Source organism: Fistularia commersonii, chromosome 27 (assembly GCF_037954325.1).
Source record: "Fistularia commersonii isolate RoL2024-O1a breed Wild chromosome 27, RoL_Fcom_v1.0, whole genome shotgun sequence".
Classification (NCBI taxonomy): domain Eukaryota; kingdom Metazoa; phylum Chordata; class Actinopteri; order Syngnathiformes; family Fistulariidae; genus Fistularia; species Fistularia commersonii.
In genome coordinates this window covers 7,654,762-7,674,650 of record NC_141310.1, presented here as the reverse complement: position 1 = coordinate 7,674,650, position 19,889 = coordinate 7,654,762, and the positions used below count along the sequence as shown (strand labels likewise).

At 37.7% G+C, this 19,889-nt stretch overlaps 1 protein-coding gene across 1 annotated transcript in view; it reads right to left on the bottom strand.

Moving 5' to 3' along the window:
- Window positions 1-19,889, bottom strand: part of kif26ba (kinesin family member 26Ba) — an 87,955-nt gene that overhangs the window by 64,031 nt on the left and 4,035 nt on the right. The gene's annotated exons all lie outside the window — the stretch shown is intronic.

Below are 19,889 nucleotides of genomic sequence, written 5' to 3'. Positions count from 1 at the left end.
TGTGTGCAAGAAGAGTGATGGCTTGACATAAAAGGATGGCATTACTGAGATTTGATAAGGAAAGACAGCTCTGCACTGTTTGTACCTAAATGTGCATTAGTTTTTTTGTTTGTATTTTCTGTGAGATTGTGAGTGTATGTGGGCTGGGACTGAAGCATTAAATGAGCTGTCAAACGAAAAGAACTTCCTGTGCATTCGCGCACATAGTTGTGTTTCTAGCAACCATATCTCCTTCTTGCTTATTGGTAAATGGAACAATGTTATTTTTATTTTACAGTCTTCGTCCCATATTGAAGTTTCTTTAATATTATGCGTACACTGTTCCTGGAGAACTAGAATACCTTGCTATAATTTAGTCATTAAAAAAAACAGATTAATCAGAAATCCCCATGCCTACATTGGAATTATCCTGACAGTGTAGACTATGTATCATAGTCTGCGGCAACAATCAGTGCATCAAATCATGTGTAACTTATTATAATCAAGAAAACGGACGTTCTAAATCATAAAGCCATTGGATTTTAGATCAACATTTTCAGAGGATAACTATGCTAAATCAGATTCTGTGTACCAGTATGATTCTTTTCAAAATTCCATGATATTTCATCTTTCACTTCTACTTCTGCTAAGTAATCACTTTTGATGAACTTGCAGTGTTATCATGCCATAACCTTGCGAAAGTAGCTCAGTCACAAAGCTGCATCCTGCAGCACAATCAGACCCTAATTCAAATTTCTGCTTGTATATTTTCCAGTCAGAGTTCTTGAGGAACCAGGGAATCAAGAAAAATAAAATGATGAAAAGATCTACCAACCCAAGAAGAACTGTGTTCCTCACCTGATCTTGCTACAAATGGTAGATGCAGACAAGAGCATACGAAAAGATAAAAAGAAAAGAAAAGAAAAGAAAAGAAAAGAAAAGAAAAGAAAAGAAAAGAAAAGAAAAGAAAAGAAAAAAGAAAAGAAGAGGGTGGAAAAAGTCATGCATGCTGAATAATGATCCCAACAATTATTTCAACCTCTATGTCATTATCTCTTTTTTTGTCAGTCCCCCTCATCATTCCCACTATGCTTATGTTCAACAGAAAAAGAAGAATTATGACATTTATGCTAAAGATCCTCAGTATAGAGAAGGTCTCATAGAGCTATCATAATGCCGTTTTTGGTGCTTGCCCGCTTGCAGGTACGTTTGTATGTGTGTGTGTGTGTGTGCGTGTGTGTGTGTGTGCGTGCGTGCGTGCGTGCGTGCGTGCGTGCGTGCGTGTGTGTGTGTGTGTGTGTGTGTGTGTGTGTGTGTGTGTGTGTGTGTGTGTGTGTGTGTGTGTGTGTAATCAGTTCCAGATGAGTGATCATAGAGGGTAAACCTTTCCTCCTCCCCCATTCTAATTTACCTTCCTTCGTCTCTTCCCAGTCATCCCTCCCCTCCCTGCTCCTGTATACATAATATACTATATGCACACATGAACCTGCATTTCTCAGCAGGTCTAGGATCAGTGAATTCATCCAGAAGAGAACTAGACAGACAGTGTCTTGCACCTGCCCAGAAAAGACAAACACACAAACAAGGTGAGAAAAAAAAATGATGAAGTGTTTAGAAAGAGGAAGAAATGGAAAACAGCGATGAGGGACTGCAAAAATACTATAAATTTCAAGTGGGATGGTAATGGCTCATGTCATACACATTGTTCCCATGATGGAGAATGATAGAATATGTGTGTGTGACTGTATGAATTACTGACTCTGGTGTGTGCACAGGAGCAAGGTCAACATTGAATTGGTTATAAATGGCATCACACACACACATGGAGACAGACATATATTGGCCAAATAATGAACTGACAGAGATGCTCACTCACTCTCTACAAATCACATCCTGTCAGTCTTTTTCATTTGATGTTTGTTCCCCTCTCTCACGTCTGGCTGTTTGTCATTCACCTTTAAAACTGAAGTGCAATTGGTGGAGTGGTCTAGTATGTTTACACTGCCCGTTTTAGATAAGAGCTCATACGGAGACAACAAGGTTCAATTCAAACAGTGATAAAAACTACAAGCAAGCTTTAGTTTAACAACACACCTCTAAAATACACATCTTTGCCAGTTTCATATTGATGGTACACTTACTTGTGTATCAGGAGACTTGGTACTCTCTTCCAAGTCTCACATGCCTCTTTCAGCATGTTATCTGAATTGCCTGTGCACAAAACTTCAGTGCTGTTTGCAGCACTTTCATGAACATCTTCGAGTTTGATGCCAAGTTGAGACTAAAACCATACAATATTGAGACCAAGACGAGACTAAGACTGAGAAGGGGAGACCAAGTGAAGATAAAGAAAGGGTGAGACCTAAGCATTACTATAGTCAGACCAGTGCAGGTGAAATGTGGAATATGAAAAATGCATGAGTACTTCTCAAACGGATCTGAAAGATGCATGTTCCCATGAAAACAGCTTTAGAGAATAAATAGATTCCTATTCATTCTTCATGATTACCAAATCGCTTTTGACAGAGCTGTTTATACCTGCAGCTTTCCTTGCCTTTACAGAACTGGATTAGCAGCACCTCATCTCAGAGACCAACTTTGTATTTTGTACTTGCAAGGTAATGCAAGTCAGCCAGTACCTATGTGGGATACTTTGAGACTACAGTCAATGATAAGATGCAGTACATGTATATCAGGAGCTAAACTTGGAATTACATAACTAAACTTTATAAAAGACTGCACCGCATTAATTTATCTTCAGTCTCTCAAACAGTGGCTCATGTAAAAACAGAACGCATACAGTTTCCGATTACATATCTCATAACGCCATTAAAACCATGTGTCGTACCACGAGCATCCAAACAAATTTGAGACTGGATGTCAAAAATGAAAAGTGGGATATTAGATGGACCCAAAAAGAACATCTTGATGATTTCTTTCCAACTTTATGTACTATTTTGCTCCCTGTTGGGGAGATTATTTCTTATTCTCAAGTGATTTTCGCTGGACAACTTAAGTTGCGCCCCGGCCAATGCCCTGGTCAAACTTGGCATTAAGATCTATCTTGAAATTCAATTAGAAGTCGACAGTCCTTAGTTTAGCAATAAGGTCAGTTATGGAGTATCTCTTAATGCAGTGAGATCGGAGAACAGTGGTCTAAGCCACACGAGGAAAAGTTCTTGATAAAAAACAAAGAAAAGATTGGACCTTTGACATACTGAAGGACTATCTTATCCCTTAATTACCTATTCACAAACTCTTTCACACAGCAAAATCATTATTGTTGCAACATCTCTGTAAAAGGCAAAAGCCCAACAGAGGCTTGTTATGAATATAAAGGAATAGGACAAGCCTGCATAATGTCTCCCTATACTCCTTTTATTTTCCGTAGGAAGGGAATAAGTTAATGGATCTACTCAGAGCATAGTGGTGCAGAAACAAAGTGGAGGCATTTATCATCGGAAATAGTGCGAGCAATTATAGGAAACAGAAAAGCACCAAAGTTTTCCAGGTTTAATACTCGACATAGCCCAGTTCATTTGACAAATCCATCATGATTACCCAAAAAAACAAGAAATTGTTCCAAAGATTGCTTTCCTTGCTCAGATCATTATGATATATTAATGGGCTGAAAGATGCTGCAATCTGTGAAAACACAGATAATTCCACTGTCTTTCTTCCGTGTCCATGTGTTCCAGGTATATATGTTACCTCTAGGCATTTACACTTTTCATCTAATTGATTTGACTTTAGAGGGTCATCAGCTGCCAAGGTCAAAGATGAGATAATTCAGACATTTGGAAAAGCCATGTTTAACATTATTCTAAAGGTAGCACTTCTGCGTTATTGGTTACCCCTGCAGCCAGTAGAGAGGGATTCTAACAGTCATGATTTGAACCAGTGTAGGGGCTTTCAAAAGAGGGATGGACACAGGAATGTAAATGTATGACGGGCAGTTAGTATGAGATAAGCATGTTGAAAGTGGGGAAAGGGACCATTCTTGCAGTCCTCTGTGGACGCATATTCAGAAAACAATAATGTAAGAGTATGGTCATCCTCTTATCAGTGCTTGCTGCTACAGATACAGAAGAAACATCGGGTGTGATCGCAAAACTTTCATCTTTCCTGTTTTCTGTTGCCCCACGGTGTTCAAACAACTCTGCCTTTATAATGCATTACCTGCACCAACCCCCTCTATTCTCCATTTTACTGCAGTATGTCCCTTTTAATGATCTTTGTAATTGGCTATTCCTTAATGTGATCCTATAATGGATGCAAGAGTTATATCTATACACATCCACACACACACATAGGCATTTACAGATGTTCCGACCTGAATAAAGTCAGACGCACACACATCTTGATCAACAGACCCTATACTTCAACACGCTTGCATATTCATTGTTGTGTGATTTTGACATTTTATATTGGTTACAAACAAACATCTTGTGTTGCCATAGCGATGCAGGAATTTATTAGCCTACACAACTGAATAGCCAAAGGGTATTTAAATTACCTGCCGCATTCTCTCTCATTAGAGACTGTTTGTGTGATACAATGCATATATTGTGCACAGATGTTTGTACAGCGTATAAAATACAATGTGTCATTGCAAATGTTTATATGGACAGCCTTCAAATAATTCTTTTGTACCAAAATTCATAAGGCTCTTTTTTTGCCAGTGCTTTGTCTGACGTTTCCGTGGTAAGTCCTCTCTCCCAATTATTGTTGGTCAAGACAGCGGTGTTGATTCATTCTGAGACGATGAGGCATTACATGCTCTGACATGCCTTTATAGAACCCTGTATCCTTTGAAATATAATTCTTTGAATAGTTGTGGGGAAAAAGAATCACATGAACAGGCCCAATGTGAAGGTCTGCCAGTGAAGATTTGATAGAGTGTTTTAAACAATTCATTTGCACCTCGATGCTGTCGATCTGCCGAGACCACAGCCGATGCTTCCGACTGACAACCAGAATGAATTGACAGTGTCAATATTTTTATGGATCAACCCGGGTAAGTGTCCGTTGGACATTTTTCAACACAAGGTTGTGTTTTCCTCTGAGCCAACACATAATGACACATATTCAAAAATAGCATTGCTGGACCAATGTGTGTGTTTGTAGTGGGATGTTAAACTTGGTCATAGACAATATTGAAAACACATGCTTTGGGCAGATCACATTACTCTCTGTCATGCACTCATGCAAACTTAACAAGTATTAACAAATGATGTATTAGTACATATCTGCTTGATTTTTGCTACTATTTTGTGTTTTGCGGAGTAGTTCTCATATGTTTATGCACTGAATTTTACCGTTGGCTAAAATATCTTCTGTTGTCTCCATACAAGACCCCGACAAGATAAACTTGTGGGGTCTTTTTCTTCTTAATTAGCTAACCATCTACATAAATGCCGAGCTTTAAATGAAATAGTTGCTCCATTTCAGGCCTATTTTATATGTAAATGTTGTTTTCTTGTGGGTTTTTAAATAACCTAACTATTCATGCTAGTGCCAAACTGTAAATTAATTGCATATAAACTCAGGGTACTGCTTTTGAATGAGCCCACGGTCTACATCAAAGAAGGACAGTAAATGAGACTTTTACAAACTACTACCAAAGCATACTAATGTATGAATTTAATCTGTCGACCTGTTTGCAAGCTGCCAATTAGGCAGTTTTCTGGTGCTTGAATACAGATGAGAGGCATATTTTTTTGCTATTGAATTTAAGTGAGGGAGTGGGTAGGTATTTGTAATTTATTTATTATTTTTAGAAATGTATAAGATGTTTTTGTGGCTAATTGGGATAATCCTCTAATGGCATGCTCTGGTAAAGTAAAAATAAAGGTCAACGTTTTATTTCTTACTAGTATAAACTTAAACTGAATCCCCATGGTACCACAATTTTAAAAGTGCATTATATAAAATAAAAGGGTCTTTTACAGTCAGACTGCATGAGAGGAGTGCAGACATGAATATGTATGTTCAGGGAACTTGCAGATGAGGTTAGAAGACATAGTTTTATGCAGTTAATGAAGGGGTGAGAATTCAAGGAAAGGCATACATGGTGAGCTATGGAGTAAAATATTTGACACTACATATACTGACTGTTGACTGTGTTGGTTTTGTATGATCTCTTTTTTCTTCCCAACTGCGAATCTCACCTTCATCTTCTTACTTATCCTCCTTTCCCTTAAGCCCGCCCTTCTTCGATTGCAGGGTTTTTCTTCCTCACCATCTCCTTCATTCCTCCTGTTTTCTCTCCCCTTTCGTCTTCACTTTCTCGGTCTCTCTCCCTCTCTCTCTCTCTGACAGTGATAAATTGCTTATTGGGTTAGGTAATCTATCTTGCAATATCCAACACCTGAACACACACCTCTCTGATGCCCTCTCACTCCTCCCCTACACCTCCTCTATCCTGCCTCTTTCAATTCGTTGTTCTCTCCAGTATCCACCCATCCCAAGGTTAGTGAGGATCACTGGGGAGAAACTGAAGGTAAATACCTGCCTGACAAAATCTTTTTATATGCGCACAATCTAAAAGGGGAAGATACACAGCATACAGAAACTGCAGACTTACTTACTTCACATAAAAACTCAAAATATATATATTCACTGGGAGACCTTGTTAAAAAAGAAATAAATGAAAAACAAGCCTGTGTGCCAACAATGAGTTACTACACTGTGAGATAGTGAGATAAGTTCAAAAATGTGCTGTGTTCTGCAAAGATGCTGAAGCCACATCTACCGAGGTCACCCGGTGGGGCTATGTATAAATCATTTTTGAGGACATTCAGTAGTCATGTCTACTCATATTGTCTCATTTCATTTCAACTCCTGACAATTTCTTTGTGATGAGACAGAATGTCGTTTTATGAACATTTGTATTGACAAGCATTGAGACAATAAAAACAGACTAACACATGCTCTATATCTTACTAACGGGTTAATAACAGGTTAAACTCCATATATAAAAATCAGAAGGCAGGTTAAGAATGAGGCAAAAAATGGCATTTTGTATTCACTGTATTCCATTTTATAAGCTTCCTTCTTGATAACTTAAGTCCAAGCAGGTGATGCCAAGATGAATTTAGCAATACATTTTAACTTCAAGGTAATACTATTTAACAGAAAAAAGTAACCCAGTACTTTTAGCTCCACAAATTAACAACATTTGCTAAGAATTAATGGACTAGTATTGTTACAGGAGCCTCATGAGCTTTTATGCAGCGAGGCCTTGCTAAGACAGCAGGTATGTGAATATGTCGGATGCATTAAATTAGCATTTCATCTGAAATGCTGCTCATCGGATTTTCAGATTCTGTGCACAGGGGAAAATTAATTGGACTGTTTCTTGTAAATGTGAAATCTAAAATAATTCAACAAGACCCTGAGTGGCTTAAATGCAAAAAAATATAATTGACTGCTGGATTTCCAATTAATAGAATTGTAGCAGTCCTACAACTAATATCTGATAGATCATTTTTTTAATTGTAAGCATATTTGTTTGCACAGCATAATAGGAAACAATGGTGGATCTAGTGTGTGAGCATGTGAATGAGATGACAATGGGGGTATTGATGAAGAAAAATGACATATAAACATAACATAAACAGTCTTGATTTCCAGTAATAAAATAAAATAAATTGAAATGAAATAACATATAATACAGAAATTGTATCAATTCTCGTATCAATTGTACTAACTAAATGTCGATATAGAATGTATCCGACATTGTCATTTAAATTGTGATTTACATGTGTTTTATAGTCCGTTCACTCCTCTAAAGGCATACAGATTTTTAAAAAAATGTTTTGTATTTCACAGGTTTTCAGTACAAATGGAAAAAAGGAATTATGACTTTTTTGAGAATTAACTCAAAACAACATGAAAACCTCTGGAAGCATGTATCTCAGAGTGTTGAATCAATGAAGAGCTTATGAGCATGTGTCCAACTTCTCATCCACTCATTTCCACAGTATACTCATTCATACTTGTGAGCTTCTGAAAGTAACACAGAGCGCCACTGTTTGAGAGTAAGCTCCACAAACGATTCACTTCAACTTCAGAGTCTTGCTCGAGAGCTCATCTGTTATTGGAAAGTGGGTAGCATTTATCCAGGTGTGAGCTTGACAGTAAACCTGTGTTTCTAAAATGACAGCCGTCTTTTTACAAGCTTGCATGGGTAACTCTTTGCTTTCTGCACCTCAGCAAGATCCAATCAGTCAGATATCACCTAATCTTCAGATCAGACAGAGGATTCTGTGCGAGGCAGGAGAGTCCTGGAAGTGCAGGTACTGGAAAATAAAGATTAAATGGAGGGAGGAACGTGTTTTAGTATAAGCCTCTGTCTGACACTAGCCTAGTGTACAGTCAACAGCAGATAACAGTAAACAACAACAGCCATTTCAAACCCTCCAAATCGAGCCCTGCAGGCTCCATCTGCTCGAGGTAATTGGAAAGTTTAACTGCTAGAGGCTATTCTCAGTCTCTGATTGAGGCACGGACGACGAACAAACAGCCAATTTAATTCTCCCACTTTCACTCACACACACACACACACACACACACACACACACACACACACACACACACACATACACACACACACACACACACACAATGCTTCCCATTTAAGTTGAGCCACCTCTGTATAACCCGTATAAATTATTGCCCTCTCTTTTTCTTTAACCCTCTTGAACTAGTTTATCTCTTTCATCTTTTATTCTTCCTTCCTGTCTTTTATCCCATTTGTTTTACGCCTATAATACTGAGAAGGTTGGATTTTGAGGGTAGTTGCACACTGTCCTGAGATGGAAACTAAGCCTAAGTAGTGAAGTGGATGCTATTTATGTTAATAGTCTATGAGGGGTGAAGGACAGGTAATCAAATTACATAGCAATTAAAAATTTGTTTTATAATAAGCTGTTTTCAAGAGATAATATAAGATTAACATATTGCGGATTTGCTCGATATAGATTACAACCCTTTCATTCATCACACAGCGTGCTTCTGAATTACCTTTAACTTTAACATGATAAAAGATATAGAATACAATAACAATATTCAAGCCAAATTAAAAAAAAAAGACACTTGGGTAAATTGATACATAGCTCCTGCAGAGAAGAGTGTCATGCAGCTGCTCTAGTAACTACTGTTTAAATGTCATCCTTGTTGTCATTTCAACTCCTGCCCTTTACAAAGTAATGGTACAGTCACGGTCCTTTCTTAAAACGCACACACATGCAAACACACACACATCCTATCTTTAGAATTATCCACAGCCTCATAACCTAGTTCATCTAGGACACACACACACACACACACACACACACACACACACACACACACACACGTGTACACACAGACACAAATTTTTGAATAACAATCTTTGTGAGTGCCCATTGACATAAAATGACTAATCTATATTCTTAAGTTGGCAATCAAAGGTAAATGCCAAATACCAAGCCTTACCTTTAACTACAGCAAAATCTGTCCTTACCTTGAAATTTTAAAGCATGTCTCAAGCTTCAAAGTGCCGTCTGTTTCTAATTTTGTTTCATGACTTTGACACATCGGTAAACAAATGTTTTCTACTACATTGTATTTAGGACTGGAATGCCACAGAAAGAGCTTGTAAATCATGATCGACTGACTGATATACTCCTGCGACTATTTTTAACCCAAAAGGTATATAGGTCAGTGGAAATAATAAGCACTGATCAATATATGCTCAATCGCACACATTCAAACACACACTCACGCAATCACAATTTGCAGTTACATGTTTATAAAGGTAAATACACCACATCTCCCCACAAACTCATCTGTCCTTCAGTTTCTCCTTGGTCTCGTCCCTGCATGTCTCCTCTCTGTTCTCTCTATTAAATTATTAAATAACTATTGAAAAGGAAAATATCTACGGCACTTATAGTAACCATCATAGACATATTCAAAATTAGAAAAAAAATTATTGAGTATAGTGTCCTTTTATTTTGAAGGACACATTTTTCCAGCAAAGCATCACCAAACAGGATATGTATATTAATGACATCATAAATAGTTTAAGGACTGAAAATGATATAATACATACATGATTGAGAGAACTATAAAATTAAATATGGATTTTATTCCATCTGAAAGAAAAGTCGAGGCTGGGACCTAAGTGAATTTTGTGCTACAAATTTTCAGACTTGTATAAAAAACATATGTTTGTAATTCAAGGTTTGTGCCTTTTTATTTCCTTGTGACTTTAGTCCTTGAGGCACCGTGATTATTGTTCCGTCTAGCCTCTTGTTTATTTTATGTTTTTCATAGCAACAAATGTGATGCCTATGAATTACATTGCTATTTCTTTTATTCTATTTCTATTTATTACACTGATCTTGATCTGGATTGAGCTGATGTTTCATGCTTTCCTTATAAGCGTTTCTTAATAATCTTCTGAAAACTTCCAGGTATGTTTTTGTGCTGACGGTGTTTTTTTTACATAGAATTTTGAGACATTTTTCAACCTACATTCTAGATGGCGGATGATTTGCATTGGTGAACCCTGAAGTTAGCGGACAACAGGAAAAGAACAAGAATACTTGAAGTGACTTCCCTTTAAATATCAGGTTAATGTAATTTTTTTGTCATTGTTCCTTTTTCTTTTGGTTAACTTTAAATTATGAGTTTATGCACACTAAAGGGACATCTTGACTCAGGGGATCCTCCTGACCTACAGAAGTGTTGTAGTGCAGGACACTGAACTCTAAACTGCTCTCTTGGCACTGCTAAGTGGCTGTCCACTACTCAAGGTTCATCCATCATGGGTAAAGTGCAGTGGTCAAAGTTTGCTGATGTTGCTCTGTATGTAAAACTGAATGTAACTAAATGAATAACCTTCTTCTTCTCCTTCTTCTTCTTCTGATTTTATAGATATTGTTGTGCGTTTTCATGCAATTCATTCGGTCCAGTTTATACTGTTTGTCTCCCACGTTCAATTTCAGTGTCAATCAAACCTTGAAAAGACATGCTATATTGTGAAAAGGTGCAATGCAAGTTTCTAATGTCATTCAGTTCATGATATGAAGGTAACCCCTGTTGACTTTTAAGGTGATAATTGCCACATTTACATATGGCATTCTGCAAGATAATATGACAAAAGAAACAAACAACATAATCAGATTTTCATACTTCATTATATTTGATACCTGCAATATCAAATCCAATCTGAGATTAACATTAAACTTGAAGAACTTTATCTATATATCTATATATCCGTGTATTGCCAATCCTCTGTAATCAAATATAGTATACTAGTAACTCCCCACAGTCTGTTCGAAGTGAAGAAGCCTCTCGGATCAGCCGTGTCACCTCTTCAAGCAAAAAAGTCCAGTTCTCTTGATAAAGTTTGACAAGGGTAGACCATGACCTGGATGACTGAGAACCTTCACAGATGCCTCTATACTTACTGCTTCTGATGTAACCACTAAATTATCCATCCAAAATGACCTCCCTTTGAAAGTTTGTTACCTTCCAAAGTTGTCAGAAACTCATTTTCATGTAGATGGAACATGCACACTGACACGCAAGTCATCTGTCTCCCTCGCACATCAACCTGTCATGAGACATTCCTGGTGTGAGATGCTGAAGATAGATGTGTTAGCTCTGACTGCAAGACAGCTTGTGAAGGAGTGCATCTGGGTGTGGTTGCATGTGCGTACAGTCTGGTGTGATATATCAGCAGGTTCTCTAATGTTAGATGTGTTGTTACCGCATCTTTAAATAAACCGCTGTGTAACCGGTGTTCTTATCGTCTCAGAGCTGTGATGATGGCACCTGCTGCTACAGGAACACTGGGGTATTCTATTTTCCCATCTTATCTCACCTCTGGTGTCAGAATCAAAAACTTTAAAAAAAATTGAAAAAGTCAAGACATTATGTCAGAAAAAATACAGATTTAGAGCTCCAAAAGAGACACAACAGACAAACTGTCAAAGAGAATAGAAATCTCTTTGTGATACATATCACATTAATCAACATGAACACAATCAAATAAATTATATAAAATTTTCAACAAGAGGCGCCTGAGGACAAATGCCAAGCCACATTACTCAGTTCTTTATTGAGGCAGTGAGGCGGTTGCCATGGCAGCTATGGATTTGAAGGTATCAGGTGCTGCAATATTATCAACCATTCCGCAGTGTGTTGTTGTGTGTGTATGTGTCAACACTAAGTGAAATAATCATTGGTCATTTGTATATTTTTCATGAAGTATAGACCTCACTATGTGTTAGTACGTCCATGTTAGTATAATCTACAAATCATGCATAACTTTTTCTAGATATGGATTTCTTTTCATGTTTGTTTGATTATCTGAATATTCATGACTGTAATTTCGCTTTTATTATGAATTTGATGGATTGTACTTAGAGAGGGAAGTGCTTAAGAAAAATTGACAAAAAATTATAGGGCATAAACTGTTGCATGTGTTATTTAACCTGCCCTGACAGTCTTTTTATAGAAATGTTTCACTCACAGTGTAATGATCGGGGCAGCATTGTTAGTCTGATCAATTATATGTGGATCATAACTATAATGACACTGATGGCACTATTAGTGTTTTTTCCTTCTCACCATTATTTTCCTTTCCCTTCCCCTGTCTCCCACTGTGAATCAAAATCTCTGTGCCTCTTCTATTTTCCTCTTTTTCCCTTCTTAGTCTAATTTAGAACAAAAAAGTGTATAGAGGGGGTTGTGTGTGTTTGTGCTTGCTTGCGTGTGATGCTTGTGCAAGTGGCAGAAGGAGACAGAATGTCCTTATGGCAGTGTGTGCCGGCATGTAAATTGGAGAAAAAAAAAAACAGGGAAAAAGGGAAGAAACTAGGAAAGCATTTTAGGAATATTTTTTTCTAAATCTGTACTGATTCTTGAAATAGTTCTTTTTCAAGGGACGCTGCATCATTACAGAAGGATGTTGCACAATGCGCCGCCAAGGGTTACATATGTCCTTATGCATATTCAGCAAATGACCCAATCAGCTCAAGACATTTGGTTTTATTTCCAGTGTACTACTGATTATTTTATTCCAAATCATTCTGACATTTAGTGTTTGATGTAAATGTTCCATACAGTTCAAAGCTACATTCATAAACCTGTGAAGAACTGGTTTTCTCTCAGTGGAAAAAAGAAAATACCTGTGACAACAGCCATTCTTGAGAAACTTGAGAAAATAGAGACAAAAGTCATGTCAATTTCTATAAAAATGAATGAAGGTATTTATGACTCACATTTGGACTGACAATGGTTATTTTCGCAAAGGAAAAGTAGACTTGTGCCATTACGGTGATAAACATGATTAGACTTTCACAAAAGTTACCTTGTGTTAAACATGAACATTTTCTGTTAAACTCTTACTGATAAAAAATGATGGTTTAACTGCCTTAATATTTCATACCGTGACAAGCAGTATAATTTAGCCTGTAGGCATTTGTCATTCATTCATTATCTATACCGCTTATCCTGCACTCAGGGTGATAAACATGATTATACTGTCACAAAAGTTACCTCGTGTTAAACATGATCATTTTCTGTTAAACTCTTACTGGAGAAAGATGATGGCTTAACTGCCTTAAAATTTCATACTTTGACAAGCAATATAATTTAGCCTGTAAGCATTTGTCATTCATTCATTATCTATACTGTTTATCCTGCACTCAGGGTTGAGGGGTGCTGGAACCTATCCCAGCTGTCATTGAGCGCAAGGCGGGATACACCTTGGATTGTTCGTCAGTCAATCACAGGGCCACACATAGAGAAATACAAACTCTCACCCTCTCATTAACACGTCTTGGCAATTTAGAGTCTCCAATAAACCTACTGTGTTTTTGGACTGTATACGGAAACTGGAGAAGCGGGAGAAAAGCCACGTAATGTGCCACCCCGTTGTGTCAACGGATTCTCAAAATATATGAAGCATACAGATGAAAAACCCCTGAAATATATATTACACTTGCCATGCATAGTTCAATCATGGTGATAGAGTTAACAACATCGCGTTTTTACGTCTGTGAGTCCTGATCAGAAAAATATCCAAAACAAGTATTTTTGTCATAAAACAATAGTTTGATTCCTGTATTTGGGCTGAAGTGTAGTTTGAAGTGTAGCCCTTTAGAATAGACTTGCTCCCTATCAGGCATAAAAAGCAATTGCTCCACAGACACTTGCCCCGCCTCTCACATCTTCACCCCTCTGGTCATCTTCATTCTCATGTAAATTTAGAGTAAAATCTTTTGTGTTGTCCTCCTTGCTTATTCTGCTCTTGCGTTCAAATGAAAAAAAAATGCAAAAGAAATGTTTTTTCCCTCTAGGCTCAAAAGAATGGAAGCGAGATTAATACAACTGTTTGACATCATTCCCCAGACTGCATTGCAGCGTAAATAACAATGGTGGCCCAAGAGAACATGAAATTCCTCACTTTGGATTTGTAAGATGTTTTATGTATTAAATCTGCTCCAAAGCCAAATGGATTTCTTTCCTTGGTGCATGGTTTACCCCCTGAAATGGATGTATCCTCCTGACAGAATGACAGACAAACAACACAAAAAACATCGTCCTCATCAGAGGCGAAAATCGAATTTAAAAGGAGGAGAATGACAAAACACATGCCTTGGAAGCGATCCCCACCAGAGCATCACAATGTTAAATAGGATTTGACCCCTTGTTGCCATAACTTTTCTTCAAAGTAGAGATAATATTTGAGTTGAAAAACTGTTTTCAATCCATGTAACTTGATTCCTGCAGGATTTTCACACATTCATGCTGTTTCGGCCTTATCCCAAAGGAGCCTTTCTGGTCAAGATCTATGATGCTGATAAAGTGACTTGAGGGGAAGTCACTGTATTTATCTTGAGATGGTCACAAAATTCTACGTTATCTTGTTGGATGTATCCAGCCTTTGATTTGCCACCCAGTGATGAACATGTGCAAAGAAATTCAATCTGCTGCTGCACTGAATAAATTGATTCAGACTTCAGAGAAACGTAACCATTTTTTTGTCATTTCAAATAGTTTACTGAGGACACCACGTCAATAAATACTGTTTCCCTGTTAAACAGTGAACTCTGATGATTTCAAACTGTTATTTCCACACTTACACTAAGACCCATCTGTCTACTCAAAGAAGCTTAGAAACAATGGTTCAAATGGGTGTTGGATCAGGATCTGGATGTGATTTCCTTTTTTTTTACTTTTTCTTTTTTTTTTCTAACCATTGCCCATAGAGTGATAAGAAAACATGCTTTGGGTGATTTAGAAATAGTGCTGTTAATTGGTTTCTCAAGCATTTAATGGTCTCGGTCAACTTTCATCAGATTAAAGAGTTTCTGGAACATATATGGTTCAGTCAGTTCGCCTTTACCCCTCCCATATCCTTAAAATAAGTCTGTTTGTATTGTTCGACTCATTGTGAAACTGATTTCTGGCAGCGCGCCACTATGGCCTGAAGATGGTCAGATTAATGAAAATGGTGCTGTGGTAAATACTATATTCCAGGGATGTGTGATTTCCTGTATTTTTGCATGTTGCACAAATAGCTGCAGAAAACAAAAATCATTCTCTGCTTTTCCAGCTCCCAGCTCTAGTCAATATTTTTTTAATATTTCAAGTGCATTTCCAATAAAATCACTATTTGCAATACATTAAATAGAAAAAGATAAGAGAGGCTAAGCTGTGCATACGTGTGTGTGTGTGTGTGTGTGTGTGTGTGTGTGTGTGTGTGTGTGTGTGTGTGTGTGTGTGTATGTGTGTGCATACATACTTAAAAAAAGTTGTGTGTGTGTGGGTGTTTGGGTGGTTGGAGAGGGGTATCAAACCGGGGAAGAGCATTTCCATTCAACCTCCATTAGTATCTCACACCCATATGCATCCAACCGTACCATATTGCTGTTATTGATGAAGCCACCTCTTTATATGGTAATGTATTTCACACCTGAAAGACATCTGGAGTATGATCACTGTCTCCCTGTACCACACACACAAAAACAGACACACACACTAACACACCATTATAAATGTTGCGTTGATATATTTTCACCCACTGTCTCTTACCAAGTCGCACACAGCTATGAGGCGGCCATTAATGCTGATGGAGATATGTATGCGGCTCACATCTGTCGCATGTCGCTGCCGTGGCAACACCAGCTGCCGTGGTTACCAGAGGCCTGCTTCTGTAGTCTTATGGGATTTGGTTATTATGGGGTCGCTAGCTACCTGTGTGTGGAAATATAACCATTTGTGAACAGATCACTGCGCAGTAATACTCCCCCTTAGTTTGCAGTTGACTTGAAAAATAGACTAATTACAGAGATATTAGCACTCCTTTCGGCAAATTATGATGTGTTTGGATTAGTGGAATTGATCATATAGCCAAGTTATTTGTCAGAGCCTGGCCACATTTTAAGTGAGTCCAGCAACTCTGTCCTGGTACCCTGGCAGTCAGAATGTAATCATCTACTACACAGAGAGAAAAAAATAACTAAATAAATAAATCTTTGAAGAAATGAGCAGTATTAAATATGTCTACAGCAGAATTTTTAATGAACAAGGTAAGGTATGAAATCATTTATAGTAACCATATTAATTCAAATTTAGTAAGAAATTCAAATTGAGTTAAAGATGTTGAACTCTCAAAGTGTAGACTTTGAACTAGAGATGTGTGGATGTTGAGTTATTAGTATAACACACAACTAAAATACATATGATATCGTAATTTTTGGGGAGGGATATCTGATGAACAGTCATTTCAAAGAAAATAAAACAAAACACAGAAAAATAACAGTTTGCACCATACAATAAGGGATTCTCCTTTTAGCTGGATCCATGATCTGAAGATACATATCTTTGAATAAATTAATACAATATAAAAGGTGATGGAGCATTGAGACAAGACTCAAGGAGAATCTTGAAACAAACTGATTTGATGCATTTTACTGTGGCCTAAGGAACTTTGGTGAGGAACTCCATCTGGTTTGAAAGTAACAATTCTATTTCACAAGCAGATTAACTGTGCTGACTGCCATTTACTACATGAACAACAATTATTGCTTGAGTTGCTCCACTGGTAAGACAAGACTATACAAGACTGAACCCACAAGGTTCATTAATAGAGTTAATAGTAAACATAAATAAATAAAGAGTAAACATTATAAATAGTACAATCAAGCAACTTCATTAAGTTTCATAATACAGTGTATAATAGTCCCATTTTGTTTCCCTCTGTTACTATTTCATAAGATTTGAGTACCGCAATCTAATAAATGCAGATTGTTTTGCCTTTTATTTCATATGTAGACACATGTTTTTATTTTGATAGTCAACAATTACTGTTCATCATTGGCTAACATCCCAAATGTGATTGTCAACAGTCACAGTCAACTTTCCTCAAAAAACATAAACAAATTATTGTTAACTCCAAGCAAAAGTTCACACTAAACTTGAACCAATTGCCATAATGTTACTGAGCTATATAACATTTACAAGACTGGAATGGAAAGCCAGACAGAGCATATCCACAGCATGTTTTATGTAATTAGTGCTAAGGCATGAAAATAAACTGTATAATTAGACCATTAACAGTATTACTGATGAGATGTCGCTGCTCTGTAAGACTTGCTCCACCAGTTAAGTCCACCTCTCTTTCAGGCAACACATAGGTATATCCATACAAAATCCCATCTCAATTTTCCTTATTTAACATTGGTAATGTAAATCAAGTAAATCTGAAATTGTGAATCATAGGAAGCCTGTAAAAAGTCCCCCGTGAGTGACTGCCCTATTATGGTTCCGTTCATATGACTGCAGCAAAACTGTATATGTTTCACCTTATAAACATGGATGGCTTTGACTTTCAACTGATCTGAAACAGACACGCACACACACACACACACACACACACACACACACGTACTGACCCACTTTACTGAGCTGAACTGGACCAACCAAAAACAGATCTCTCGCCATCCATTTATGCTTTAGGTGTGGATACAAGGGATGCATTTTCTTACACAGGCACACGCAGAAATACACATGCCAGTTGAGAATGGACAAAGGTCATAAGTGGGTACAGCTGTGTAGCCAGATGTGTTCAGGTTCTGTGGTTATAACTGCATGCACATTTTGCGTGTGTTTCTGAACTAGGAAACATAGTCTGCTGATTCTGATACCTCAACAGTGCACTATTTTGCGCCCCCTCACTTATAATTCCCCAACCCCCTCCTCCCCAAAACACAAACACACATATAAGTTATCCACATCCCCCATACGCCATTCAATATGACTGGTCTGACTCTCACCTATGTCTTTTTCAAGCTGACTGACAGGCAGTTTTGATTTTTTTAAAAAGGGTATGAATGATTGAAAGCACTGCGGTTTTGTTTAAATTCAACCTACAACCTAAAGTTGAAGGTCATTCACACATTGGTTCATAAAAGTGTGTATCACCTCTCTGAATGAATATGTGATTTTTAGAGGTTGAATAACTGGTAGGACTTCTGCCATTCCAAGAGCATATTGGGTGATAAGTCTTCATCCAATATAATGGAAACACAATTATGAAACTAAGGGCCAACAATGCAAAACAATGTGTCAAATAAAGAAAAATATAATAGATATTGTTTTAATCAGTGCAGCTTTTAATCTTACTGATATTCATTTATTTTACCATTTAGTCAAGGGCATGGTGGAATTTTATATGGCATTTAAATTTTCTATCACAGTATATATGCATTATTGCAGTGCGGAGTATTTTAAAATGCCAAAGGATTTTTAAGCCTGCTCCGAGTACCACAACAAATGTTTGCATTTCAAAGGATGATATTGAGTTACATCATAAGGAAAACTTTCTACAAACAAAAATAAAATAAAAAAGTGAAATTACTGAGATTTAGGTTAATGTCTAGGTATTTTGTCATGATCATAAGGATACTCCAGGGTAGTAATGAATGCATGTCAACAGGGGTCCTCACATGGATAGAACAGCTGTCTCTCTTTATACAGAATGCTAACAAACCACTACAAAAACATGCTAAATACCTAACAAGCCACAAGCTCATAATGAACATAATAACACACACAACCCCCACACAACCACACACAAACTTACTCACGATGTTGGGCAGGGCCGTTAATAATATGCTAGCAATGACCTTCAGCAGTCTTACTGTTGAATATTGTGACATTGTGTATGTGTGGGCATGTGCTCGTGTGAGTGTGTGTGTGTGTGTGGGGGGGGGGGGGTATGCGCGTGCATGTGTGAGCGGCTAACTTGCCCTACTATGTTTTCATTTCATGAGACAGACAGGTCTGTATAGTTCAGAAATGTGTGTGATCACTGGTTGGGTAGGAGAGATTATGTTATTCTGGCTGTGAGGGGTCACATACTGTACGTCCAAATGTCCGGTGGGGATAACCTGAGGTCTCATGCTGACAGCGGACAGGGAGCGATGCACCCACACCACACACACATATGCACACACACTCTAGCTGAATGCTGAACTGCTGCACTGGCACGTTTGGCAAAGGAGAAAGATTATCAGGTCACATTGCTTCACGTCAACTTTTACACGACATAGAACATCTGCACAGGTCAGTTCGCTCCTGTAAGAAATATGGGGACTAAAGAGCACTAAAAGCAGGCAAGAAATCCTGAATGGCTCAAGACTGGAGGAAAACTGTGCAGTTCCTTGGTAATGAGTCTGCAAATGTCTTTGAGCAAGGGGAGTAACGGAGGTGTCTGTGTCTGCATATGTATCTGCTCTTTAATGACGAAAGTTGTACTGAATTTTAGAATACGAGCTAGAAATGAGAAAGGGCTACTAAAACAAAGGTAACGGTGTCATGCGTGATTCATTGATACATATTCA